This window comes from Oryctolagus cuniculus, chromosome 7 (genome assembly GCF_964237555.1).
Source record: "Oryctolagus cuniculus chromosome 7, mOryCun1.1, whole genome shotgun sequence".
NCBI classification, from domain to species: domain Eukaryota; kingdom Metazoa; phylum Chordata; class Mammalia; order Lagomorpha; family Leporidae; genus Oryctolagus; species Oryctolagus cuniculus.
Window position 1 is genome coordinate 131,763,375 of NC_091438.1, and position 27,311 is coordinate 131,790,685.

A 27,311-nucleotide genomic window follows, 5' to 3' on the forward strand; every position below is an offset into this window, starting at 1 on the left:
AACTCCGTCAGTATTTGGACAAAGCCATAAGCAAAGTGGAAGTTCTCTCCTCCCTTGAGAGAAAAGTACATCCTTTTTTGATGGCCCCTTCTTTCCACTGGGGTCTCACTCACAGAGATACTTCATGTAGGATATTTTTTGCCACAGTGTCTTGGCTTTCCATGCCTGAAATGCTCTTATGGGCTTTCCAGGCACATCCAAATGACTTAAGGGTTGATTCTGAGGTCAGAATGTTACTTAAAGCGATTGCCATTCTATGAGTCTGCTGTGTGGATTGCTTCCCATGTTGGACATTGCCTCCTTTCTAATTCTGTCTATTGTTATTACCAGGCAGTTGATGCTATTTATATGATCTCTTTAACACTTAATCCTATGTATATGTTCACTTTAACACTTAATGTGATCATTTTAACAATTAAGGTGGCGTTTTTACCACAAATTTTAATAGGATTTGGAGTCCCATGACAAGCTTTTAAACTGTAGCCTTAGAAATAAGTCCATAGGACTATTTGCAGAACTATACAGCTTTATAGTTACAAACTTCCTCCTCCCTCTCTTATTCCCCTTCTTATTTGTTTTTACTGGGATCTGTTTTCAATTGATCTTTATGTACATAAGATTAACTATGTTAAATAATGAGTTCAACATATAGTCTAAAGAAGAGAAAAGAAAAAAACTGTTCTTTGACAGTCAAGATGAGGGCTGTTCAAGTCATTGTTTCTCAAAGTGTCAATTTCACTTCTACAGCTATCATTTTAGGTGTGCTATTGGTTCTCACAGATCAGGGAGAGCATATAGTATTTGTCCCTTTGGGACTGGCTTATGTCACTAAGTATGAAGTTTTCCAGATTGATCTATTTTGTTGCAGATGACTGGACTTCATTTTTTTTTTTTACTGCTGTGTAGTATGCCATGGTGTACATATCCCATAATTTCTTATCCAGTCTTCAATTGATGGGCATTTAGGTAGATTCCATGTCTTAACTATTGTGAATTGAGCTTCAATATACATGGGTGTGCAGATAACTCTTTTATTTGTTGATTTCATTTCCCTGGGTAAATTCCCAGGAGTGGAATGGCTGGGTCATGTGGAAGAACTATATTCAGATTTCTGAGGTACCTCCATATTCCATAGTGGCTTCACCAGTTTACATTCCCACCAACAATGGTAAGGTACCTTTTTCCCCCCAGCCTCGCCAGCATTTGTTGATTTCTGTATGCAAGTCATTCTAACTGGGGTGAGGTGAAACCTCATTGTGGTTTTGATTTGCATTTCCCTAATGGCTAGTGATCCTGAGAATTTTTTCATGTGTCTGTTGGCCATTTGGATTTCTTTTGAAAATGTCTGCTTCACTCCTTTGCTTATTTCTTAACTGGGCTGTTTGTTTTGTTGTTGTTGAATTTCTTGATCTCTTCATACATCCTGGTTATTAATCCTTTATCAGTTGTATAGTTTCCAAAGAATTATTCCCATTCTTTTCATTGCCTCTTCACTTTGCTGAGTGTTTCTTTTGCAGTACAGAAGCTTCTCAATTTGATATAATTCATTTGTTAATTTTGGCTTTGATTACCTGTGCCTATGGGGTCTTTTGCAAGAACACTGCCTGTGCCAATGTCTTGCATGGTTTCCCCAACATCCTCTAATAATTTGATGATATTAGGTAGTAGATTTAGGTCTTTAATCCATTTTGAGTGGATTTTTGTGTAAGATAGGGGTCCTGCTTCATACTTCTGCATGTGGAAATCCAGTTTTACCAGCACCATTTATGAAGAGACTGTCCTTGCTCCAGGGATTGATTTTAGCTCCTTGGTTGAATATAAGTTGGTTGTAGAGGCTTGCGTTTATTTCTGGCATTTCTGTTCTGTTCCATTGGTCTATCTGACTGTTTTTGTACCAGTACAAGGCTGTTTTGATTATAACTGCCATGTAGTATGTCTTGAAATTTGGTATTTTGATGCCTCTGGCTTTGTTTTCATTGTATAAGATTGCTTTAGCTATTCAGGGTCTCCTGTGTTTCCATGTGAATCTCAACATCATTTTTTCTAGAACTGAGAAGAATGTCATTGGTATTTTGATTGGTATCATGTTGAATCTGTAAATTGCTTTTGGAAGTATGGACATTTTGATGATATTGATTCTTCTAATCCATGAACATGGAAGATTTTTCCATTTTTGGGGTATCTTCTTCTATTTCTTTAATGTTTTATAAGCTTTTTCAGGTTTAACAATTAAGATGATGCTGGCTTTGTAGAAATAATTTGGAAGATTCTCTCCCTTTCAATCATATTGAATAGCTTGAAAAGAATTGGAGTTAGTTCTTCTTTGAATATCTGGTAGAATTCAGCAGTGAAGCTATGTGGTCCTGAGCTTTTCTTTCTTGGGAGTGTCTTTATTACTGATTAAATTTCTGTCTTGGTTATGGGTCTCTTTAGGTTTTCTGTGTTCTCATGGCTCAATTTAGGTAGGTTGTATATGTCTAGGAGTCTATCCATTTTTTCTAGGTTTCCTGGTTTGTTGGCATACAGCTCTTTGTAGTACTTTCTGATGATTCTTTTTATTTCTGTGGCATCTGTTGTGATAGTTCCTTTTTCATCTCTTATTGATTTAGGTCTTCTCGCTCCTTTTTTTGGTTTATTGGGCCAATGGTGTATCAATTTTGTTTATTTTTTTTTTAAAAATCAACTCCTTGTTTTGCTGATCTTTTGTATTTTCTTTCTGGTTTCAATTTTGTTTATTTCTTCCCTAATTTTAATTATTTCTTTTCTCCTGATAGTTTTGGGTTTGGTTTGCTGTTGTTTTTCTAGATCCTTGAGATGTATTGATAGCTCATTTATTTGTTGCCTTTCCAATTTCTTCATATAGGCACCAATTGGTATAAACTTTCCTCTTAACACCACTTTCCCGTATCCCATGAGTTTTGATAAGTTGTATTGTCATCTTCATTTGTTCCCAGAAACTTTTAAATTTCTCTTTGATTTCTTCAGTGTCCCACTGTTTATTCAGGAGCATGCTGTTCAGTTTACATGTTTTTACTTACGTTCCAGCGTTTGCTGAGTTGTGGATTTCCAGCTTCATTCCATTGTGGTCAGAGGATATGCGTGGTATGATTTTGATTTTTCTTGAATTTTCTGAGACTTGTTTTTTGGCCTAGTGTGTGGTTAATCCTAGAGAAAGTTCCATGTACTGGTGAGAAGAATTTGTGTCCTGCGGCTGTAGTATTGGAAAGCTTTGTAGATATCTGTTAGATCCATTTGGTATGTAGTGTTGATTAACTCTGTTGTTTCCTTGCTGATTTTCAGTCTGGTTGATCCGTCCATTGCTCAAAGTAGGGTGTTGAAGTTCCCAATTACTATTGTATTGGAGTCTGTGTCTCCCTTTAGATCCATTAACATTTCTTTTACATAGCCAGGTATCCTGTAATTAGGTACAGATAAATAGTTAGGTCTTTCTTTTGAATTGATCCCTTAATCTTTACATTGTGCCCTTCATTGTCTCTTTTAACAGTTTTTGTGTTAAAGTCTATTTTGTCTGATATAAGGATGGCTACACCAGCCCTTTTTTGGTTTCTGTTAGCGTGGAGTATCTTTTTCTGTCCTTTCACTTTCAGTCTTCATGCATCTTTGCTGGTGAGATGTGTTTCTTGTATGTAGCAAATAAATGGATTTTGTTTTTTAATCCATTTCCAGTCCTTTGTCTTTAACTGGGAAGTTGAGGCCATTTACATTCAAGGTGACTATTGATAAATGATGATTGGATCCTGCTGTTTTTCCATAAATATTCCTATTTTTTACTTTCAATTTCCTTTGTACTATTAATGGGAGATTTTCTGCCTTCTCTTCCTTTCGTAGTGATGATCATGTTTTTGTGTTTCTGTGTTCATCACATCTTTAAGCATCTTTTGCAAGGCTGGATGGGGGTGACAAATTCTTTTAATTTCTGTTTGTTATGAAAGGCATTTATTTCCCCTTCATTCACAAATGAGAGTTTTGAAGGATACAATATTCTGGATTGACAGTTTTTTTCTCTTAAGACTTGGAATATCTTTCTCCATTCTCTCTCTCTTTTTTTAAAGATTTTATTTAACTTATTTGAGAGTTAGAGTTACAGACAGAGGGGGAGACAGAGAGAAAGGTCTTCCTTCCGTTGGTCTACTCCCCAGATGGCTGCAACAGCCAGAACTGCGCCAATCCGAAGCCAGGAGCCAGGTGCTTCCTCCTGGTCTCCCATGTCGGTGTAGGGGTACTTAGGCGATCTTCCACTGCTTTCCCAGGCCATAGCAGAGAGCTGGAGCAGCTGGGACTAGAACCGGTGCCCATATGGGATGCCAGCACTGCAGGCGGAGGATTAACCCACTGTGCCACGGTGCCAGCCCCCTCTCCAATCTCTCTTAGCCTGTAGGATTTCTGATGAGAAGTCCACTGTGAGTCTAATTGGTGATCCTCTGCAAGTAATCTAGTGTTTCTTTTGTGCACATTTTAGAATCTTTTCTTTATGTTTTATTGTGGAGAGTTTGATTACAATGTGTTGTGGTGAAGATCTTTTCTGGTCATGTCTATTAGGAGTTCTGTGTGCTTACTGTACTTGGATGTCCCTTTCTTTCTCCAAATTATGGAAGTTTTATGTTGTTATTTCACTTAAAATGCCTTTTAATTTTTTCTTCTTTCCATGCCATCAGTAACTCCTGTAACCCATATGTTGGGTTTGTTTCATAATATTCTGTAGATTCCCAATAGTGTTTTTTAGTTTTTTAATTTCTTGTTTTTGGACTGACTGTATCATTTCCTACAATTTGTCCTGTAAGTCAGCATATTCTTTCTTCAGCTTCACCGATTCTGTTGTTAAGGCTTTCCACTGCATTTTTATTTGTTTTATTGAGTTCTTCATTTCTAATACTTAATTTTGATGTTTAAGATCTCAATTTTGTGGGAGAAATTTTCTTTGTGTCATGTATGGATTTCATTAGTTCATGCATTTGCTTCTGATTATTTCTAAGTAATCCTACGATCAATCTTTCAAATTTCATTTCTGGCAATCTAGTATTGAAGTGTTGTATTCTTTTGGGGGCATAATGTTGTCTTCTGTATTCTTGTTTCTTAAGGTAGTGTGTTTATTATTTGGCATTTGTGTAGATACTCATTGGTTTATTCTTTGTTTTTTCACTGAAGAAGTTTTAATCATTGGATTATCCCTCTGTGGATTAGTGGAGTGTCTGCTTTTTCAGTGAATATCTAAAGGTGTGTGGTGGGTGTGGCCAGGGAGCTCTATTCAGTGCTTCAGGGTGAAGGAAGTGTCTAAGGTGACACCCAGGTTGGGTGTGGTAAATCTCTCTCTCTCTCTTTCTCTCTCTTTTTATCAGAGGGGAGGTTTGTTCTGCTCTGTTGGTGTAGACTCAGCTTAACTTCTCTCTTCAAACAAGACCAGTGCCTAGGTGCTAGCCCCAATGGGTATAATACTTATCCGTACTACCACAAGAACCACACAAAGGATCTGTGCTATACTTTATGTAAGCAAAGATTCCCCAGCAATGTCCTTCACCAGGTAACCAGGGAGCCCTGAGAGTATGGAGCCTCCCACTTTGCCTAAAGGTCCCAGCCACACTCTGAGCCCTCCCATGCAGCCTCAGTGTTTTCACAGTCTCGGCACACAATCCTCCCATAGTAAAGAGCTACCAGCCCCCTGTGAGTTCTCCCCACCAGACTCAGGAGTCTCCACTGGGCGTGGAATTGCACAGCTGCTATGTATGTCCAAAATGGTGCCCACTCTTTATCAGCCTGTTATAGGACACATTTGTAGGGTGATCTGGGAGAGGGAAATATACCCCCCTTTTTTTTATTCTTCTAGTTTGACAGATACACTATCCCCCATAGGGCTCCAAGCCGGATTCCCTCCAGGCTTTTCCTGCAGCTTTATCAGCAGTGGCTTGGGCTGCTGCAGTCTGGTTTCACCTCACTCTCCTAAGCTGGTGTGTAGGCTCTTGACTACCGGGGTCCTGAGTTGTGCACATCTGCACTCTCCGCATAGGTCTGCAGTGTTTCTCTAATTATCATATAAAGAATGTGTCTATCTGAAGATAGTTTGGAATTATGCTAAATGGGAAGTCACAAAGAAAATTAATAGAGGGTTATATCTATGACTACCCAAGAAAGGGAATATTATGACTCAAGTACTGAATTTCCTGAAAGTCTCTGTGGAGCTTTATATGTTCCTATTGTTAGATAGTCAAACCCTGATACACATCTACCTATTGCCTTTTTTTTCTGTTTTTAATTGTGATACAATATAAATAACTTAAAATTTGCCATTTTAACCATTTTAAGGCTTTAAGTGCATCTGCAATGTTATATAGCCTTTACCACTATCCATCTTTAAAACATTTTTCATCATCTCAAACAGTAGCTCTGTGGTCATTAAATAATAACAGCCTTCCCCTCCATACGTTTCTGCTTTCCATCTCCATGAATTTGCCTATTGTAGACCTAGTATAAATACAGTAATATAATATTTGTCCTTTGTGTTTGGCTTTTTTCACTTACCATAATGTTTTCATGGTTCATCCATGTTGTACCATGTATCAGAATTTTATTCCTTTTTATGAATAAATACCTCATTGTATGTATATATTGCATTTTGCTTAACTATTTATCTGTAGATGGACACTTAGATTGCTTCCATCCTCTATGAATCATGCTACTAGGAACACTGGTGTCCAAGTACCTGTTTGAGTTCCTGTTTTTAATTCTTTGGGGTAGAGTTACTGGTTTGTATGATACTACAATGTTTTTTTAAAGAACCACCAAACTGTTTACTACAGCAGTTGTACCATTTTACATTAACCTCCCTGCAACTCCCAGTGACAGAAAAGAGCTCCAATTTCCCCATATCCTCACCAAAGTGTGTTATTTTATCTTAACAGCCATTATAATGCAGATGAAGTGGTATTGCATTGTGGCTTTGATTTGTGGTTTACTAATAATTACTAACGTAGGTCACCTTTTCATGTGTTTTGAGCATTTGTATTTCTTTGGAGAAGTATTTACTCAAGTCCTTCAACCATTTTTAGGTTGGGTGGCTTGGTTTCTGTTATTGAACTGTAAGAGTTCTTTATGTATTCTGTATATTAATTACTTGTCAGAAATATGGTTTGGAAATATTTTCTTCTGTATATTGTCTTTTTACTCTCTTGGTGGTGTACTTTGATGCTCAAAAAATTTTCATTTTGAAATCCAGTTTATCTGTTTTCTCTTTTGTTGCCTGTGCTTTGGGTGTCATATTCAAGAATCATTGCTAAATCCAGTGTGATAAACATTTTACCCTATGGTTCGTTCTAAGAATATTATATATCTTTCTCTTTTATATAGACCTTTGATGAATTTTGAATTAATTCTTTTTGTATGCATTGTAAGTAAGGCAAGGGTTCCTTTCATTCTTTTACATGTGAATATACAGTTTTCTCAGCACCATTTGTTAAAGAAAAGTGTCTTTTTCCCATTAAATGGTTTTAGCTTCTTTTGTTAAATGTGTTGACCATACACATGAACTTTCTGGTCTGTAAATCTGTCCCTATGCCAGTACCACACTGTTTTGAATACTGTAGCTTTAAACAAAGTTTTTGGAAAGTTTGAGTCTTCCAGCTTTGTTGTTCTTTTACAAGACTCTTTGAGCTGTATATATTTAGAATTCTTTAAGATTCCATATGAATTTTAAGATTGCCTTTTCTACCTGTGCAAAAACTTCATTGGGATTTTGATAGGAATTATATTAAATCTGTAGTTGCTTTGAACACAAAATGTCTTTCCATTTATTTATGCCCTCTGTAATTCATTTCATTAATGTTTTGTACTTTTCAGTATATAAGTTTTCACCTTCTTGGTTAAATATATTCCAAAGTAGATTATTCTTTTTGATACTATTTTAAATGTAATTATTTTGTCAATGACATTTTCAGATTGTCTTTTACTAGGGTATAGAAATGCAAGTGTTTTTGGTGCCTTGACATTGTATCCTGCAACTTTGCTGAATTCTTTATATATATATATATATATATATATATATATATTTATATATATATATATATATATATTTAATGAATATAGATTTCCCCAAAGTACAGCTTATGGATTACATTGGCTCCCCCACCAATGACTTCCCTCCCACCCGCAACCCTCCCCTTTCCCACTCTCTCTCCCCTTCCATTCATATCAAGATTCATTTTCAATTTTCCATATATACAGAAGATCAATTTAGTATACAGTAAGTAAAGATTTCAACAGTTTGCACCCACATAGAAACACAGAGTGAAAAATACTGTTTGAGTACTAGTTATAGCATTAAATCGCAATGTACAGCACATTAAGGACAGAGATCCTACATGAAGAGTAAGTGCACAGTGACTCCTGTTGCTGACTTTACAAATTGACACTCCTGTTTATATCATCAGTAATCTCCCTATACTCCAGTCATGAGTTTCCAAGGCTATGGAAGCCTTCTAAGTTCACTGACTCTTATCTTATTTAGACAAGGTCATAGTCAAAGTGGAAGTTCTCTCCTCCCTTCAGAGAAAGGTACCTCCTTCTTTGAAGACCTGTTCTTTCCACTGGGATCTCACTCACAGAGATCTTTCATTTAGGTGGTTTTTTTTGTTTTTGTTTTTTGTTTGTTTGTTTGTTTGTTTTTGCCAGAGTGTTTTGGCTTTCCATGCCTGAAATACTCTCATGGGCTTTTCAGCCAGATCCGAATGACTTTAGAGCTGATTCTGAGGCCAGAGTACTGTTTAGGACATCTGCCATTCTATGAGTTTGCTGTGTATCTCACTTCCCATGTTGGATCGCTCTCCCCTTTATATATTCTATCGGTTAGTATTAGCAGGCACTAGACTTGTTTATGTGATCCCTTTGACTCTTAGTCCTTTCATTATGATCAATTGTGAACAGAAATTGATCACTGGGACTAGTGAGATGGCATTGGTACATGCCAGCTTGATAGGATTGAATTGGAATCCCCTGGTATGTTTCTAACTCTACCATTTGGGGCAAGTCAGCTTGAACATGTCCCAAATTGTACATCTCTTCCCACTCTTATTCCCACTCTTATATTTAACAGGGATCACATTTCAGTTAAATTTCAACACTTAAGAATAACTGTGTATTAATTACAGAATTAAACCAGTAGTATTAAGTAGAACAGACAAATAAAAAATACTAAGAGGGATAACATATTAAGTTGTTCATTAACAGTCAGGGCTATGCTGATCAAGTCACCATTTCTCATATTGTCCATTTCACTTCAACAGGTTTCCTTTTTGGTGTTCAGTCAGTTGTCACCGATCAGGGAGAACATATCATATTTGTTCCTTTGGGACTGGCTTATTTCACTCAGCATGATGTGTTCCAGATTCCTCCATTTTGTTGCAAATGACTGGATTTCATTGTTTTTTTTTTACTGCGGTATAGTATTCTAAAGAGTACATATCCCATAATTTCTTTATCCAGTCTACTGTTGATGGGCATTTGGGTTGGTTCCAGGTCTTAGCTATTGTGAATTGAGCTGCAGTAAACATTAAGGTGCAGACAGCTTTTTTGTTTGCCAATTTAAATTCCTTTGGGTAAATTCCAAGGAGTGGTATGGCTGGGTTGAATGGTAGGGTTATCTTCAGGTTTCTGAGCAATCTCCAGACTGACTTCCATAGTGGCTTGACCAGTTTGCTTTCCCACCAACAGTAGGTTAGTGTCCCTTTTTCCCCACATCCTCTCCAGCATCTGTTGTTGGTAGATTTCTGAATGTGAGCCATTCTAACCGGGGTGAGGTGAAACCTCATTGTGGTTTTTATTTGCATTTCCCTGATTGCTAGTGATCTTGAACATTTTTTCATGTGTCTGTTGGCCATTTGGATTTCCTCTTTTGTAAAATGTCTATTGAGGTCCTTGGCCCATCTCTTAAGTGGGTTGTTTGTTTTGATGTTGTGGGGTTTCTTGATTTCTTTGCAGATTCTGGTTATTAACCCTTTTCTGTTGCATAGTTTGCAAATAATTTTTCCCATTCTGTTGGCTGCCTCTTCACTTTCTTGACTGTTTCTTTTGAAGTACAGAAACTTCTCAATTTGATGCAATCCCAAATGTTGAATTTGGCTTTGACTGCCTGTGCCTCCCGGGTCTTTTCCAGAAACTCTTTGCCTGTGCCAATATCTTGAAGGGTTTCTCCAATGCTCTCTAATAACTTGATGGTGTCAGGTCGTAGATTTAGGTCTTTAATCCATGTTGAGTGGATTTTTGTGTAAGGTGTAAGGTAGGGGTCTTGCTTCATGCTTCTGCATGTGGAAATCCAGTTTTCCCAGCACCATTTATTGAATAGACTGTCCTTGCTCCAGGAATTGGTTTTAGATCCTTGATAAATTTAAGTTGGCTGTAGATGTTTGGGTTGATTTCTGGTGTTTCAATTCTGTTCCATTGGTCTATCCATCTGTCTCTGTACCAGTACCATGCTGTTTTGATTACAACTGCCCTGTAGTATGTCCTGAAATCTGGTATTGTGATGCCTCCGGCTTTGTTTTTGTTGTACAAGATTGCTTTAGCTATTCGAGGTCTCTTGTGCCTCCATATGAATTTCAACATCATTTTTTCTAGATCTGAGAAGAATGTCTTTGGTATCTTGATTGGGATTGCATTGAGTGTATAAATGGCTTTTGGGATAATAGACATTTTGATGATGTTGATTCTTGCAATCCATGAGCATGGAAGATTTTTCCATTTTTTGGTATCCTCTTCTATTTCTTTCTTTAAGATTTTGTAATTCTCATCGTAGAGATCTTTAACGTCCTTGGTTAAGTTTATTCCAAGGTATTTGATTGTTTTTGTAGCTATTGTGAATGGGATTGATCTTAGCAGTTCTTTCTTAGCCATGGCATTGCTTGTGTTTACAAAGGCTGTTGATTTTTGTGCATTGATTTTATATCCTGCCACTTTGCCAAACTCCTCTATGAGTTCCAATAGTCTCTTAGTAGAGTTCTTTGGGTCCCCTAAATAAAGAATCATATCATCTGCAAAGAGGGATAGTTTGAGTTCTTCCTTCTCAATTTGTATCCCTTTAATTTCTTTTTCTTGCCTAATAGCTCTGGCTAGAACTTCCAGAACTATATTTAATAGCAGTGGTGAGAGTGGGCATCCCTGTCTGGTACCAGATCTCAGTGGAAATGCTTCCAACTTTTCCCCATTCAATAGGATGTTGGCTGTGGGTTTTTCATAGATTGCTTTGATTGTATTGAGGAATGTTCCTTCCAAACCCAGTTTGCTTAGAGTTTTCATCATGAAAAGGTGTTGAATTTTATCGAATGCTTTCTCGGTGTCTATTGAGATAATCATATGGTTTTTCTTCTGCAGTCTGTTAATGTGGTGAATCACATTGATTGTTTTGCGCACATTAAACCATCCCCGCATACCAGGGATAAATCCCACTTGGTCTGGGTGGATGATTTTTCTGATGTGTTGTTGCATTCTATTGGCCAGAATTTTATTAAGGATTTTTGCATCTATGTTCATCAGGGATATTGGTCTGTAATTTTCTTTCAGTGCTGCATCTTTTTCCAGCTTAGGAATTAAGGTGATGCTGGCTTCATAGAAAGAATTTGGGAGGATTCCATCTTTTTCGATTCTTCTGAATAGTTTGAGAAGAAATGGAGTCAGTTCTTCTTTAAATGGCTGGTAGAATTCAGCAGTGAATCCATCTGGTCCTGGGCTTTTCTTTGTTGGGAGGGCCTTTATTACTGTTTCAATTTCTTTCTCAGTTATGGGTCTGTTTAGGTTTTCTATGTCTTCCTTGTTCAATTTAAGTAGGTTGCATGTGTCCAGGAATCTATCCATTTCTGATAGGTTTCCCTGTTGGCTGGCATACAATTCCTTGTAGTAATTTCTGATGATTCTTTTTATTTCTGTGGTGTCTGTTGTTACGTTTGCTTTTTCATCTCTGATTTTATTGATTTGGGTCTTTTCTTTTTTTAGTCAGTTGGGCCAATGGTGTGTCAATTTTGTTTATTTTTTCAAAAAAACAGCTCTTCGCTTGGCTGATTTTTTGTAATGTTTTTTTGGATTCAATCCTGTTGATTTCTTCTCTGATTTTAATTATTTCTCTTCTCCTACTATATTTGGGTCTGGTTTGCTGCAGTTTTTCTAGGTCCTTGAGATGTGCTGAAAGCTCATTTATTTGGTACCTTCCAGTTTCTTGATATAGGCACCTGTTGCTATAAACTTGCCTCTCAATACTGCTTTTGCCGTATCCTGTAAGTTTTGATGTGTTGTTATCCTCATTTACTTCCAGAAATTGTTTGATTTCTCTTTTGATTTCTTGAATGACCCAGTGTTCATTCAGGAGCATGTTGTTCAGTCTCCATGTGTTTGCATACTTTGTAGGATTTCCTGAGTTGCTAATTTCCGGCTTCATTCCACTGTGGTCTGAGAAGCTGCATGGTATGATTCTAATTCTTTTGAATTTGCTGAGACTTGCTTTATGGCCTAGTATGTGATCAATCCTAGAGAAGGTTCCATGCACTGCTGAGAAGAATGTAAAGTCTTTAGATGTAGGATTGAAAGTTCTGTAGATATCTGTTAGATCCATTTGTGCAATAGTGTCGATTAAATCTGCTGTTTCCCTGTTGATCTTCTGTCCGGATGATCTGTCTATTTCTGAGAGTGGAGTATTGAAGTCCCCCAGTACTATTGTATTGGAATCTAAGTCTCCCTTTAACTCCCTTAACATATCTTTTAAATAGACTGGTTCCCTGTAATTAGGTGCATATACATTTATAATAGTTACATCTTCCTGTTGAATTGAACCCTTAATCATTATATAGTGCCCCTCTTTTTCTCTCTTAACAGTTTTTGTATTAAAGTTTATTTTGTCTGATATTAATATGGTTACAGCTGTTTTTTTTTTTTTTGGTTTCTGTTGGCATGGAATATCTTTTTCCAACCTTTCACTTTCAGTCTGCATGCATCTTTGTTAGAGAGATGTGTTTCTTGTAGGCAGCAAATAGTTGGGTTTTGTTCCTTAAGCCAATCAGCCAATCTGTGTCTTTTAACTGAAGAGTTAAGTCCATTAACATTTAATGTGACTATTGATACATAGTGACTTTGCCCTGCCATTTTCCTGGAGATATTTTCTAGTATATGCTTTGAGCTTCCTATGCTCTTTTACTGGTAGGTTTTCTTCCTTTACCTTCTTTCATATTGATGGCCGTGTTTCTGTGTTTCTGAGTGTAGCACATCTTTAAGTATCTTTTGCAGGGCCGGACGAGGGGCGGCAAAGTCTTTCAATTTCTGTTTGCTATGAAAGGTCTTTATTTCACCTTCATTCACAAATGAGAGCTTAGCAGGATATAATATTCTGGGCTGGCAATTTTTCCCTCTTAGCACCTGTGCTATGTCTCGCCATTCCCTCCTAGCCTGTAGTGTTTCTGATGAGAAGTCTGCCGTGAGTCTAATTGGAGATCCTCTGAGAGTAATCTGACATTTCTCTCTTGCACATTTTAGCATCTTTTCTTTATGTTTCACTGTGGAGAGTTTAATTACAACGTGTCGTGGTGGGGATCTCTTTTGGTCATGTTTACTAGGGGTTCTATGAGCTTCCTGTACTAGGATGTCTCTGTCCTTCTCCAAACCCGGACAGTTCTCTGCTAGTATCTCACTAAAAAGGCCTTCTAATCCTTTCTCTCCATGCCTTCAGGAACTCCTAAAACTCTAATGTTGGTTTTTTTTTTTAAATAGTATCCTGTAGATTCCCACCAATATTTTTTAGATTTCTAATTTCCTCTTCTTTTCTTTGGTTTGACTATGTTTTCCTGTGCTCTGTCTTCTAAGTCCGATATTCTATCTTCTGTTTTACTGACTCTGTTTTTTAGACTTTCTAATGTGTTTGTCATTTGATCTATTGAGCTCTTCATTTCATTTTGATTTCTCTTCACTATCACACTTTCCTGTTCTACTAGTTTCTGCATTTCATTTTGATTCTTCCTTAAAATTTCATTTTCACGAGAGAGATTTTCAATCCTGTCCAATAAGGATTTCTGTAGTTAAAGGATTTGCTTTTGAAAACTTCTAAATGTTCTTATCATAAATTTTTTGCAATCTGTATCTTGCATTTCTTCTATCTCATCATCTTCATAATCTTGGCTTGGGGTGTTTTGTTTATTTGGAGGCGTCATAGTGTCATCATTGATCTTGTTCCCTCGATTTTTGTGTTTGTTGCTTGGCATTGTTAATTCTTCATCCCTCACTGTGAGCTATTTTTTTTTTATACTATGTTTGTGTTAAGTGGACTGGCTGCTGTTGGAGGAGCCTTGGAGGCTTGAGATGGGTGTGGCCTGAGAGCTCTACTTGGTTCTTCCGGGTTACGGGTGTGCAAAGGTGACACCCTCAGGTTATGCGTGGTAAATCTCTCTCTTTTTATTTATTTACTTTATTTATTTTATTTTTTTTTTATTCAGGAAGTATGCAATACCGCACGGCTGAGCAGAATTGATGGTATTTAGCTTCCGATCTCTGGCTTCTACCCAAAGAGTCTGTGCGGGCTCAGTTTCTCCTGCGGACTCCCACTGGGTTGCCTAGGCTACTGAATTGTAGCGCCTCAATTCCTTAGCTCTCCCCTTTTGTTATGTATATCCAGAGTGGGGCCTGCTCTTTGTCTCTTGCTCCTCTTTGCAAGGTTGGCGGAGAGAGAAACTCGTCTGTACCAGTACTCTCCCACCTTTTTTTTTTTTTCCTTCTCTCCTGTAGTCAGTCTGGTGAACTTCTCTCCTCAAGCCTGCTTCCCTCTAGATTCTGACCGCCGTTTCCCCGCCAGTGTCTCGGGTTACTGAGCTCAACTCCCCTTCCAGCGCCGATGTGTGGACTCGGAGCCCTGGGCGTCCCTGCTCACCCCGCTGGTCGTTTGTGTCACATCCACTCCCCTTCCCGCACTGGCACGCAGACCCTGCGGCTCCTGCGGCTCGGCTTCTGCGTGGTGGGTGACCTTGCTCTCCCCATAGGTTCTCCAAGTCACAGCCACTAGATCCGGAAGAGTTTCCTCTGCAATTTTTTCCTGATCCTTTTTCTGAGGCTACTGTAACTCCACTTTTATTAAACTAAATTTTCCCCTGCTGAATTCATTTATTAGCCTTTATAGCTTTTTTGTGGAATCAGGGTTCTCTACATATATGATTATATCATCTGCAAACTGAGATTTTATTTCTTCCTTTCATATCTTTATTTCTTTTTCCTAATTGTTCTGGTTACAACCTCTAGTATGGTCAGCCCTCCATATCTGTAGGTTCTACATCCATGTTGTTAACTAGCCTTAGATTAAAAATATTCAGAAAAAAATCACATCTGTACTGAATAAAAAGAGACTTTTGTTCTTGTTGTTGCTCCCAAAATAATACTCTTTATAAGAACATAACTCTTTATTGAGGAATTATATTGTACTAGGTACTGTAAGTTATCTAGATATGATTTGGAATATACTTGATGATATGCATAGGTTTTATGCAAATACCGTGACATTTTGGGAATGGGTGTTTAGCCTAGTAGTTAAGATGTCATTGTCCCACATTAGAGTACCTGGGTTCGATTACTGTCTGTGGTTCCTGACTCTAGCTTCTGCTATTATAGACCCTGGGAGGTGATGGTGCTTGCTCAAGCAGTTGGATACCTGCTAGGCACATGGAACGCCTGGATTGTGTTCCTAGCTCTGAACTTTAGCCCTGGCCCTGCCTCAGCCATTGTGGGTATTTGGGAAATGAACCAGTAGATGCTCCCACAATCACTCTTTCCCCTGCCCCACCCTTCCCTCTAACCCAGTCATCCCAGTGTGGGACATGGGCATCTGAACCACCAGGCTACATGCTTGCCCTGGGTTTTTCTGTTTGTTTTTGTTTGTTTTTTAACTTTATTCTATTTATGTGGTATCTCACATTGATTGATTTTCTTATGTTGAACCATCTCCTTGCATCCTGAGAATAAATTTTCCTTGGTAATAGCCTATAATAATTCTCTCATTATGCTGCCAGATTTGGTTCACTTATTGTATCTTGTTGAGGATTTTTGCTTCAGTACTCATAAAGGCTCTTGCCTGTATTTGAAATTAAAATTTTATTGGAACACAGCCATGCACATTCATTGCCATTTATCTGTGGGTACTCTCATATTGCAGTAGAAAAACAGATGAGTTACACCAGAGTCTACATGGCCCACTAAACTGAAAATGTTTACTGTCTAGCCTCTTACAGAAAAGGTTTGCCATCCTCTGAGTTAGATAAATAACTATCCTTTCTCTCTGGCTCCATACTTCCCAAGATCTCCTTTGGTTCTCGTTTGCATTTCTGTGTAGGTGTACCTTTCAAGTTGAATTGCCTTGGTCATACACCAATAAAAATTTTAGTTCTTGTAGCAGTTACATTTTTAAGCAAATAAATAAATTAGCATTCTAGTTTCTCATAATTGTTTAATGACCTGTAGATCTTCCCTCAAGAGTTTATCCTGTTTTTAACACAGTCAGGGTTCCAAACCCACAAACTAAGGGAAGAATCCTGGAAATAGGAAACAATCAAATTGCTACCCTTTGGAAACGCTGTCCGGGTATCCAGCCTAATGGCTTCCACTGATAAAAACCTAATTTCACTGTATGTCTCCTTTGATCTACAAATAGCTAACATTTCTTTCTCTTTTTTTTTGTCCTATCTTTTACTTCTAGATTTCTACATTGTTCTAAGGAAAAATGATTTTGTATCTGGTATAACTGATGATGCCATCCAAAAGTCAGATCCTTGAAAAGGTCAGAATCTTCCATTTTTTTGCATAGTAGAAGTAGAGAGTTATCCTTTTTTAGGCTTTATGAATGTATGTATTTTAAAAAACAAATATGGAGAATAAAATGTATCTTACCCTTTCTTGTAGCGTATCCTGCGGTCTTTTTTTTTTTTTTTAGATTTATTTACTTATTTTGAAACAATTAGAGGGAGAGACAGAGATCTTCCATATGTTGGTTTTCTTTTCAGATGGCTGCAATGGTCAGTGCTAAACCAGGCTGAAGCCAGGAGCCAGGAGCTTCTTCTGGGTCTCCCTCGTGGGTGGCAGGGGCCCAGGTACTTGGGGCATCTTCCACTGCTTTTCCCTGGACATTATCAGAGAGCTGGATTGGAAGTAGAACAGCTGGAAGTAGAACCAGTACCTATATGGGATGTAGAGCTGCAGGTGACAGCTTTATCCACTATGCCACAACACTGGCCCCATATTCTACAGTTTTTTTTTTTTTCATTTATATAGCTCCTTTTTAATTTTCAAAGTCCTCCTCACATAATTATCTCATATAGCCTTTGTAATAATCTTATGAAGTAGGTACTGTTATTAATTTTGTTTTATGTAAATGACATACTAAAAATGACATTACTAAAAATCTTATAACTGATAATTGCAAGACTTAGTCCCAGATCTTTTGCTTGTACTTATTACACTTGTCACTACATCACAAGTTCATAAGCAGTATCAGAGTTTAGTAGACATGTTGAGGCCAGTGTTGTATAGTGGGTTAGGCCATTCCATCAGCAAAGCCAGCATCACATGTGGGCATCAGTTCAAGTGCCAGTTGCTTCTCTTCTGATCAAACTCCTTGCTAATGCACCTGGGAAAGCAGCCTACGATGACCCAAATAATTGGGCTGCTATACTCACATGGGAGACCAAGATGAATCTCTGGGCTTCAGCAAAACCAAACCAGGTAACCAGTGGGTGAAAGATTTCTCTCTCTCTCTCTCTTGCTCTGTATTTCTCTCTCGCTCTGTATCTCGCTCTTTCTGTATTTCTCTCTCTCTCTTTCCCTCTCTCTCTCTTTCTCGCTCTCTGTAACTTTAAAATTAATAAATAAGTAAATAAATTTATTTTAAAAATGTAGTAGATATCTTAAATATGCAAGCTGTATAAACATTGGAAATAATGTATATTAAAATCTGAGGCCGGTGCCATGGCTCACTAGGCTAATCTTCTGCCTGCGGCACCGGCACCCGGGTTCTAATCCTGGTTGGGGTGCTGGATTCTGTCCCGCTTGCTCCTCTTCCAGTCCAGCTCTCTGCTGTGGCCCGGGAAGGCAGTGGAGGATGGCCCAAGTGCTTGGGCCCTGCACCTGCATGGTAGACCAGGAGGAAGCACCTGGCTCTTGGCTTTGGATGGGCGCAGCGCGCCGGCCGTGGTGGCTATTTGGGGGGTGAACCAATGGAAAACTAACTCTGGCTATCAAAAAAAATAAAAATAAAAAATTTTTAAAAAATCTCTGAAAAACCATTAAATTCCCTTAGGGATATAAAAGATCATTACTAATTCAGATCTATTTTTAAAGTGACTTTTTTTCCCCTAAAGATTTACTTATTTATTTGAAAGGCAGAATTACAGAGAGGGAGGGAGATCTTCATCCACTGGTTCACTTCCCAGATGGCTGCAACGGCCAGAGGTGGGCCAATGTGAAGCTAGGAGCCAGGAGCTTCATCCAGATCTCCCACATGGATGCAGGGTTCCAAGTACTTGGGCCATTTGCTGTCCCAGGCCATTAGCAGAGAGCTGGATCAGAAGTGGAGCAGCCGGAACTTGAACTGGTGTCCATATGGGATGCTGGCACTGCAGGTGGCAGCTTAACCCGCTTTGCCACAGTGCTGGCCCCAGTAATTCAGATCTTGACACTGGATGTCTAACACAAAATCTCTGGGATGATACCAGAGTCCTCAATTTTCTTAGTATAACAAACAGGATTCTTCAAGAGTTGGCTCTTTAACTACTTTCCTAGTTTTGTATTGCCCAGGCCCTGCCATTCATCTCTGAATTACCGTACCTCTTTCCAAACACAGCTTCCATTTCACTGTGTTAGTACCTTTATACCATATTCTCGTTGTAAAATGCCTATTCATCTTTCTCCTGACAACTTTAGCTCAACTTCATATCTGCTATGAAGCTTTCCTCAACTCCCCAGGCAAAGTCAATCATTCCCTCCTGCTTTTTCAGAGTACTTTGCATAGGAAGTCTGATACAGCTAAAATCATATTATGATTATGTGTTTGAATTGATCTCTCTCCTACCAATCAGTGTTCTTGGTGAGCATGGGCTGGAACTGAAGTGGAGTATGTATGTATGTATTTATGTATTTTCTAAAGATTTATACATCTGGGGCTGGTGCTTATGGCCTAGCGGGTTAAGGTGCCATGTGCAGCACCAGCAACATTATGGACATCAGTTTGAATTTTGGCTGCTATACTTCTGATTCAACTCCCTGCTAATGAAGCCAGGAGCTTCATCTGGGTCCCATGTGGGTGCAGAGAGCCCAGAACTTGAGCTATCTTCTGAAGCTTTTTAAGATGCATTAGCAGGGAGCTGAATTGTAAGTGGAATAGCTGGGATTCCAATCAGTGCCTGTATGGAATGCTGGTACTGCAAGTAGCGATTTAACCTACTGTGCCACCGCACCAGCCACTGGGGTTTTTAAAAAGATCCTGGAAAATGTGCATTATAAAAAAGAAAAATGGAGGCCGGCGTTGTGGTGTAGCTGGTTAAGCTGCCTCTTGAGACACTGGCTTGTTAAACTGCCACTTGAGACGCTGGCATCCCTTACAAGCCCTGGTTTGAATCTGGGTGGCTCTGCTTCCCATTCAGCTCTTTGCTAATGTGCTTGGGAAGTAAGCAGAAGATGGCCCAGGTACTTGGTCCCCTGTCATCATTGTGGGAGAACTGGGTAGAATTCTAAGCTCCTGGCTTTGGCTTGGTCTCCCTGACCATTGTGACCATTTAGGGAATGAACCAGCAGGCAGAATACAATTGTCTTCCTTCCTCTCTCCCTCTCCCTCTCCCTCTCCCTCTCCCTCTCCCTCTCCCTCTCCCTCTCCCTCTCCCTCTCCCTCTCCCTCTCCCTCTCCCTCTCCCTCTCCCTCTCCCTCTCCCTCTCTTTCTGTGATTCTGCCTTTCAAATAAATAAATCCTTTTTTAAAAAATAAAAAATATGAATGTTTTAATTTTTGCACCAAAATATGTTTATCTTTTAATTCTGTTTTCCACATTTTCTTCTGTAGTGAATAAAATAACATCTACAACTACCACGCAAAAATACCTAGAAGCTTCTAAGTATGTGCTTAAAATACAATATAATGTTTATATGAGGTAGGATAGTGGAATGATCAGAGGCAAGTAGTTATTTAAGGAAGGATTCCTCTAGTTTGACAGGGGTTGGCAAACTATTACCCATATTCCAAATCCCATCTGCTACCTGTTTTTATAAATAAAGTTTAATTGGAACATAGCCATGTTCATTTGTTAATGTATTATTTATTACTACTTTTTTTAAAAAACCTATTTTATTTATTTGAAAGACAGAGTTACAGAGAGAGATAGAGACAGAGAGAGAGGACTTCCATCTGCTGGTTCACTCCTCAGATGGCCGCAATGGCCGAAGCCACACTGATCCAAAGCCAGGAGCCAGGAGCTTCTTCCAGGTCTCCCACACGGGTGCAGGGGCCCAAGGACTTGGGCCATCTTCCACTGCTTTCCCAGGCCACAGCAGAGAGCTGGATGGGAAGAGGAGCAGCTGGGTCTCAAACCGGCGCCCACATGGCATGCCGGCACTTCAGGCCAAGGCATTAACCCGCTGTGCCACAGCACTGGCCCTCTAATACTACTTTGATGCTATGGTGGCAGAGTTGAGTAGTTGTCAGAAGGCATATGTCCCATAAAACTGAAAATATTCACTTCTTGCCCTTTACAGCAAATGTTTGCCAACCTCTGCTTTAGGAGATGGGTTTTGAATGGAGATCTGAAATAAAGAGGAATATGAATTTGTGAAGTATGATTGTACATCATAATGCAGTGAAAACTAGCCAAAGTTGTAAGTATGCTAGATAAAAAAAAAAAAATTCCACTATAATCCATGTTGTATAGAAAGACCTATGTTGCAGAATGTTCTGGATTGAGAAAGGGGGAACATAGCAGTCTAAGAGAAAGGGAATAAACACCCTGGGCCTGCAGCAAAGTAATTTCTTAAGTATGGGATGAAGATGAAGAAGAAGGGGCCAGCACTAGCTTGTAGCAGGTAAAGCCATCACCTGTGGCAACAGCATCCTAAATGGGTGCCAGTTTGATGGCCCAAGTGCTTGGACCCCTTGCACCAGCATGGGAGACCCAGAAGAAGGTCCTGGCTCCTAGCTTCCAATTGGTTCAGTTCAGGCCATTGTGGCCATTTAGGGAGTGAACCAGCAGATGGATGATCTCTCTGTCTCTTATTCTCTTTCTCCCTCTCTCTAACTCTGCCTTTCAAATAGGTGAATGAATCTTTTTTAAAAAAGATTTTATTTATTTGAGAGGTAGGGTTACAGACAGGTAGAGGGAGAGACAGAGAGAAAGGTCTCTCATCTACTGGTTCACTCCCCAAATGGCCACAGCAGCTAGATATGGGACAATTCAAAGCCAGGATCCAGGAGCTTTCTCCAGGTCTCCCATGTGGGTGCAGGGGCCCAAGCACTTGGGCCATTTTCCGTTGCCTTCCCAGACCATAATCAGAGAGCTGGTTCAGAATAGGAGCAGCCACAAGAACCAACACTCATGTGGATGGTTGGGGCTTAGCCTACTATGCTGCAGTGTTGGCCCCTAAATAAATATTTTTTTAAAAAATAAGGGTGGTGCAGCAGGTTTAAGCCCCAGACTGAAGCACTGGCATCCCATATGGGTGCCAGTTCTAGTCCTGGGTGCTCCTCTTCTGATCCAGCTCTCTGGTATGGCCTGGGAAAGCAGTGGAAGATGGCCCAAGTCTTTTGGTCCCTGCACCAATGTGGGAGACCCAGAAAAGCTCCTGGCTCCTGGCTTTGGATTGGTTCAGCTTTGACCATTGTGGCCATTTGGGGAGTGAACCAAAGGATGGAAGATCTCGCTCTCTCTTTGTGTGTCTCTACCTCTCTCTGTAATTCTGTCTTTCAAACAAATAAAAATAAAATTTTGAAAAAAAAGAGGAGCAGGAGGAGAAAGCAAGGTAAACTAACATTAATTGAATGTCTGCAATGTGCCAGGTACTGTTCTATATTTTACTGATGATGAAATCGAGACACAGATAAATAACATGGCAAAGGCTTTATAACTAGTAAGTGATAGAATGAAATATAACCCAGGCAATCTGACTGCCCATTATTTACAATAGAGTAGGGGAAATCTGGAGATACTCGGTAAAAACACTCTTAAGCTTGTACTTTATCCAAGTGATTATGAGGTGTTCTAACCCAATAAGGTAGAGAGAAAATAAACAGACCATAGAATAATAATATCGGGAAGCAAGGTGTCCAATTAGAAGTGTATACTAGCCCGGTCGGGGCGCCGGATTCTGTCCCAGTTGCCCCTCTTCCAGGCCAGCTCTCTGCTGTGGCCAGGGAGTGCAGTGGAGGATGGCCCAAGTGCTTGGGCCCTGCACCCCATGGGAGACCAGGATAAGTACCTGGCTCCTGCCATTGGATCAGCCGCAGCGCGCCGGCCGCAGTGGCCATTGGAGGGTGAACCAGTGGCAAAAGGAGGACCTTTCTCTCTGTCTCTCTCTCTCACTGTCCACTCTGCCTGTCAAAAAAAAAAAGTGTATACTAGGGGCCAGCGCTGTGGCACAGTGGGTTAATGCCCTGGCCTGAAGTGCCAGCATCCCATATGGGCACTGGTTCTAGTCTCGGCTGCTCATCTTCCGATCCAGCTCTCTGCTATGGCCTGGGATAGCAGTGGAAGATGGCCCAAGTCCTTAGGCCCCTGCACCCATGTGGGAGACCCGGAAGAAGCTCCTGGCTCCTGGCTTTGGATTGCGTAGCTCCAGCCATTGCAGCCATCTGGGGAGTGAACCATCGGATGGAAGACCTCTCTCTCTATCTCTACCTCTCTCTGTAACTCTATCTTTCAAATAAATAAAATAAATCTTAAAAAAATTATAAAGTGTATACTATGGATTAGACAGAAAGGAACACAAAAGGAGGCAGATATATTATAAAGTAAGACATATTATTTAGTCAATGCTTTTTTAACATTGATGAGACTAGAAAATAGTTAACGTTCTATGCATGGATCACACTGTCTTAAAATGCCTTAAGAGTTGGCATATCCAGTAGGTATAGAGATTACCAATGACTTTCAAGGAAGGTAAGGATCATTTCAACCACCACTACCCCCAAACATGCCCACCTGATTATCAAGTATAATTAGTGGAGATGTCAAATAATGAAATACACCATTCTGTTATTGTTTTTTTTGCTCCTAAGGGGACTGATTCTCGTCTAAGTCCATGACTGCTGTAGTAAATATTTAACCCTTTGGACCACTTTTTAAAGAAATGCATACATATTGTATTTATGTTAAAGCATGTTGAAGTGAAATGGACACTATGAGAAGCAATGACTTAATCAACCCTTGTCCTGACTGTTGAGGAACAATTTAATATTTTATTCCTTTTAGTATTTTTTGTTCTACTTAATACCATTGGTTGAAATCTTTAATTAACACACAATTATTCTTAGGTGTTTAAATTTTAACTGAAAAGTGATCCCTGTTAAATACAAGAGTGGGAATAAGAGAGGGAGGAGATGTACAGTTCGGCACATGCTCACTCGGACTTACCCCTAATCATAGAGTTAGAAACGTGCCAGGGGATTCCAATACAATCCCATCAAGGTGGCATGCACCAATGCCATCTCACTAGTCCAAGTGATCAATTTCAGTTCACAATTGATCACACTGATAGGTCTAAGAGTCAAAGGGATCACACAAACAAGACTAGTGTCTGCTAATACTAACTGACAGAATCAAAAAGGGAGAGAACGATCCAACATGGGAAGCGGGATACACAGCAGACTCATAGAATGGCAGATGTCCTAAACAGCACTCTGGCCTCAGAATCAGCCCTTAAGGCATTTGGATCTGGCTGAAGAGCCCATGAGAGTATTTTAGGCATGGAAAGCCAAGACACTCTGGCAAAAAAAAAAAAAAAAAAAAAAAAAAACCCTAAGTGAAAGATCTCTGCAAGTGAGATCCCAGTGGAAAGAATGGGCCATCAAAGAAGGAGGTACCTTTCTCTGAAGGGAGGAGAGAACTTCCACTTTGACTATGACCTTGTCTAACTAAGACTGGAGTCGGCAAACTCAAAAGGCTTCCATAGCCTTGGAAACTCATGACAAGAGCCTAGGGTGATTACTGACGCCATAAACAAAAGTATCAATTTCTTAACAACAGGAGTCTCTGTGCACTTACTCCTCATGAAGGATCTCTGTCCTTAATGTGTTGTCCAATGTGAATTAATGCTATAACTAGTACTCAAAAAGTACTTTACACTTTGTGTTTCTGTGTGGGTGCAAACGGTTGAAATCTTTACTTAATATATACTGAATTGATCTTCTGTATATAAATATAATTGAATCTTGATGTGAATGGAATGGGAGAGGGAGCAGTAGATGGGAGGGTTGCAGGTAGGAGGAAAGTTATGGGGGGGGGAAGCCACTGTAATCTATAAGCTGTACTTTGGAAATTTATATTTATTAAATAAAAGTTTAAAATCTTTACTTAGTAAATACTAAGTAGATCTTCTGTATATAAAGATAATTGAAAATTGCCAGCGCTGCGGCTCACTAGGCTAATCCTCCACCTTGTGGCGCCAGCACACCAGGTTCTAGTCCCGGTTGGGGCGCCAGATTCTGTCCCGGTTGCCCCTCTTCCAGGCCAGCTCTCTGCTGTGGCCCAAGAGTGCAGTGGAGGATGGCCCAAGTGCTTGGGCCCTGCACCCCATGGGAGACCAGGATAAGTACCTGGCTCCTGCCATCGGATCAGCGCGGTGCGCCGGCCGCAGGGCACCGGCCGCAGCGGCCATTGGAGGGTGAACCAATGGCAAAAGGAAGACCTTTCTCTCTGTCTCTCCCTCTCTCTCACTGTCCACTCTGCCTGTCAAAAAAAAAAAAAAAAAAAAAAAAAAAAAAAAAAAAAAAACAACCAGAAGCAGTAAAAAGAGTGGATGTGAGAAAGGGAAACTTTCTGATTAATTGTAGAACTGTACTTTTAATCCCCAATGCTAGGCCGGCGCTGCAGCTCACTAGGCTAATCCTCCGCCTTGTGGCGCCGGCACACCGGGTTCTAGTCCCGGTCGGGGTGCCAGATTCTGTCCTGGTTGCCCCTCTTCCAGGCCAGCTCTCTGCTGTGGCCAGGGAGTGCAGTGGAGGATGGCCCAGGTGCTTGGGCCCTGCACCCCATGGAAGACCAGGAGAAGCACCTGACTCCTGCCTTCGGATCAGTGCGGTGTGCCGGCCACAGCGCAGTGCGCCGGCCATTGGAGGGTGAACCAACGGCAAATGGAAGACCTTTCTTTCTGTCTCTCTCTCACTGTCCACTCTGCCTGTCAAAAAAAAAAATGAATCTTGATGGAGAATGGAATGTTTCCAGGTGGGAGGGAGGTTATGGGGGGAAAAGCCACTTAATCCAAAAGTTGTACTTTGGAAATTTATATTTATTAAAGTTAAAAAAAAAAGAAGCATGAGCCAGAGTCATTATAAAAAGCATCAACTTCTCCTTTGCTCTGAATCACACCCATATATGCCTCTGCAATGGGGAAACATTATGCATAGTTGAAATCTACCGCCTATAGGACAAAGGGAGACATGGCTTCTTAGCATTTTTAATAGCTGTTCATTACTAGCTGCCTTTCTTGTTAAAGGAAATGTTGGTGTTCTCTGGGGTTCTTCCCTCTGCATGCCCACACAGAGGTGTGTGATTGCCACAAAGCAAGTAGGGGGAGGAGCAGGAGTCAGGAGAGATCATTTTGTCTTCTTTATTCACATCTGCTACATGGAGGAGACAGGATTTATTGCTGTCTTTGAGAAAGGGATTGTCTAGTTTGTCTCTCCTCCTCCCTCTCCTGGCAAATCATTCTAAATGAAGTCAAAGTAAATAAAGAAGAGCTGGGGAAAAAAATCATCTGAGAAGCACTAAGGAATACTTAGAGCGTTTACTCAGCGGCATATCACAGAACAGTCCCATCTGTCTCTTGACTTCCTGTAGCTTGTCTTTCTTGACCACAATGAGCTGGTATTCTACTTCTAGCTTTTCTGTTGATCTCTATGCATATTGGAATAGGATTGTGATTTATCTAACACATTAAAGAGTTCTGTCTTGTCTTAATGGGTTTTCAGAAGTACATCTGATGTATTTTACATATTCCATTTCTGGTGGAAATATCTGCCCCTCCCTAGTCTCTTCTTTCTTTCCTCTTCCATCCCCTCATTTGTATGTGTATACAGCTACATTACTTATTTCATGTTTTCCAAGTTCTTTGGGTATTTAAAACCTGTGGACATCCTCTTTTTAATCTACTTTTACCTTTAAATCATGAAGTCTCACATTGTGCCTAATTCAATGTTTACTGTAGTAAAACGAGTGGAATATCCATAATCACACATGATTATAGTTTTTCCTAGACTGGGCTGTTTAATGTTAGATGCAATTGTATGATTTCTTTCTGTGTTTTTCTTTGGGGTAGCAGGGAAGTGGTGAAGGAGGTGGGAGGCAATATAGTTAAGGGCATAGTTTGTGTTCAGATCTTGAATTTTCTACTGACTGTAAACTTTTAGAAACTTAGCCTTTCTGGATATCATTTCCTTGTTAATAAGTAGGCAGTAATAATACTATATTAAGTGGTAAAGATTCAACAAGATGATGCCTTAATTACTCAGCATAAAAATACTTAAAATGATAGCTATATAATGTTAATAATTAATATGCAAGTTATAATTTATAGCTGAATTTTTCATAATATAATTATTTCTACTTTTTCTTGATTCAAGAGTGACCTGTTGTGACTATTTTATAACATTTTGAGAGAGTGCTTCCACAGATTTACAGATTTTTCTACCACATATTATCTTTCTTTGATGGATTTTCAGAAATACCATCAGCTTTACAGTCTCTAGATCTACGCTATTCAGTACAGTAGCCACTAGTTACACTTGTCTATGTGGAAACACTTTATTGTTCATTTCTGTGGGATAAAGTGTGATGCTTCATGACATGTCTACTTTGTGTAATGATCAAATGGAAGTTTGTATTTCCATTTCCTTATACTTAAACAAATTTTTTGATTAACACATAATGGCATATGCCTCTGGAGTGCAATGTAACATTCTAGTATACGTATAAGTATGTGATGTCTGTTGATCAAAGTAGAGTAATCAACATCATTTCCCCATCGCCATCCCGTATTTGGAGCCTGTGATTTCCTCCCTTTCAGCCATTCATAAAATATATTTTATGTTATTGTGAACTGTGCTG

At 39.6% G+C, this 27,311-nt stretch overlaps 1 protein-coding gene across 22 annotated transcripts in view; it reads left to right on the forward strand.

Annotated features, from left to right (window-relative positions):
• The window catches only part of SCMH1 (Scm polycomb group protein homolog 1), a 232,472-nt gene that overhangs the window by 35,096 nt on the left and 170,065 nt on the right, over positions 1 to 27,311 (forward strand). For 12 of the 22 annotated variants that reach the window (XM_070078662.1, XM_070078671.1, XM_070078660.1 and 9 more), the window contains exons 2-3: positions 16,715 to 16,795; positions 20,755 to 20,874. The exons of 5 other annotated variants lie outside the window; for them this stretch is intronic. The gene's annotated coding sequence lies outside the window, so the exon portion shown is untranslated. The remainder of the gene's footprint in view (positions 1 to 16,714; positions 16,796 to 20,754; positions 20,875 to 27,311) is intronic. 5 more of the 22 variants (XM_070078664.1, XM_070078663.1, XM_051857881.2 and 2 more) reach the window with 1 other exon arrangement.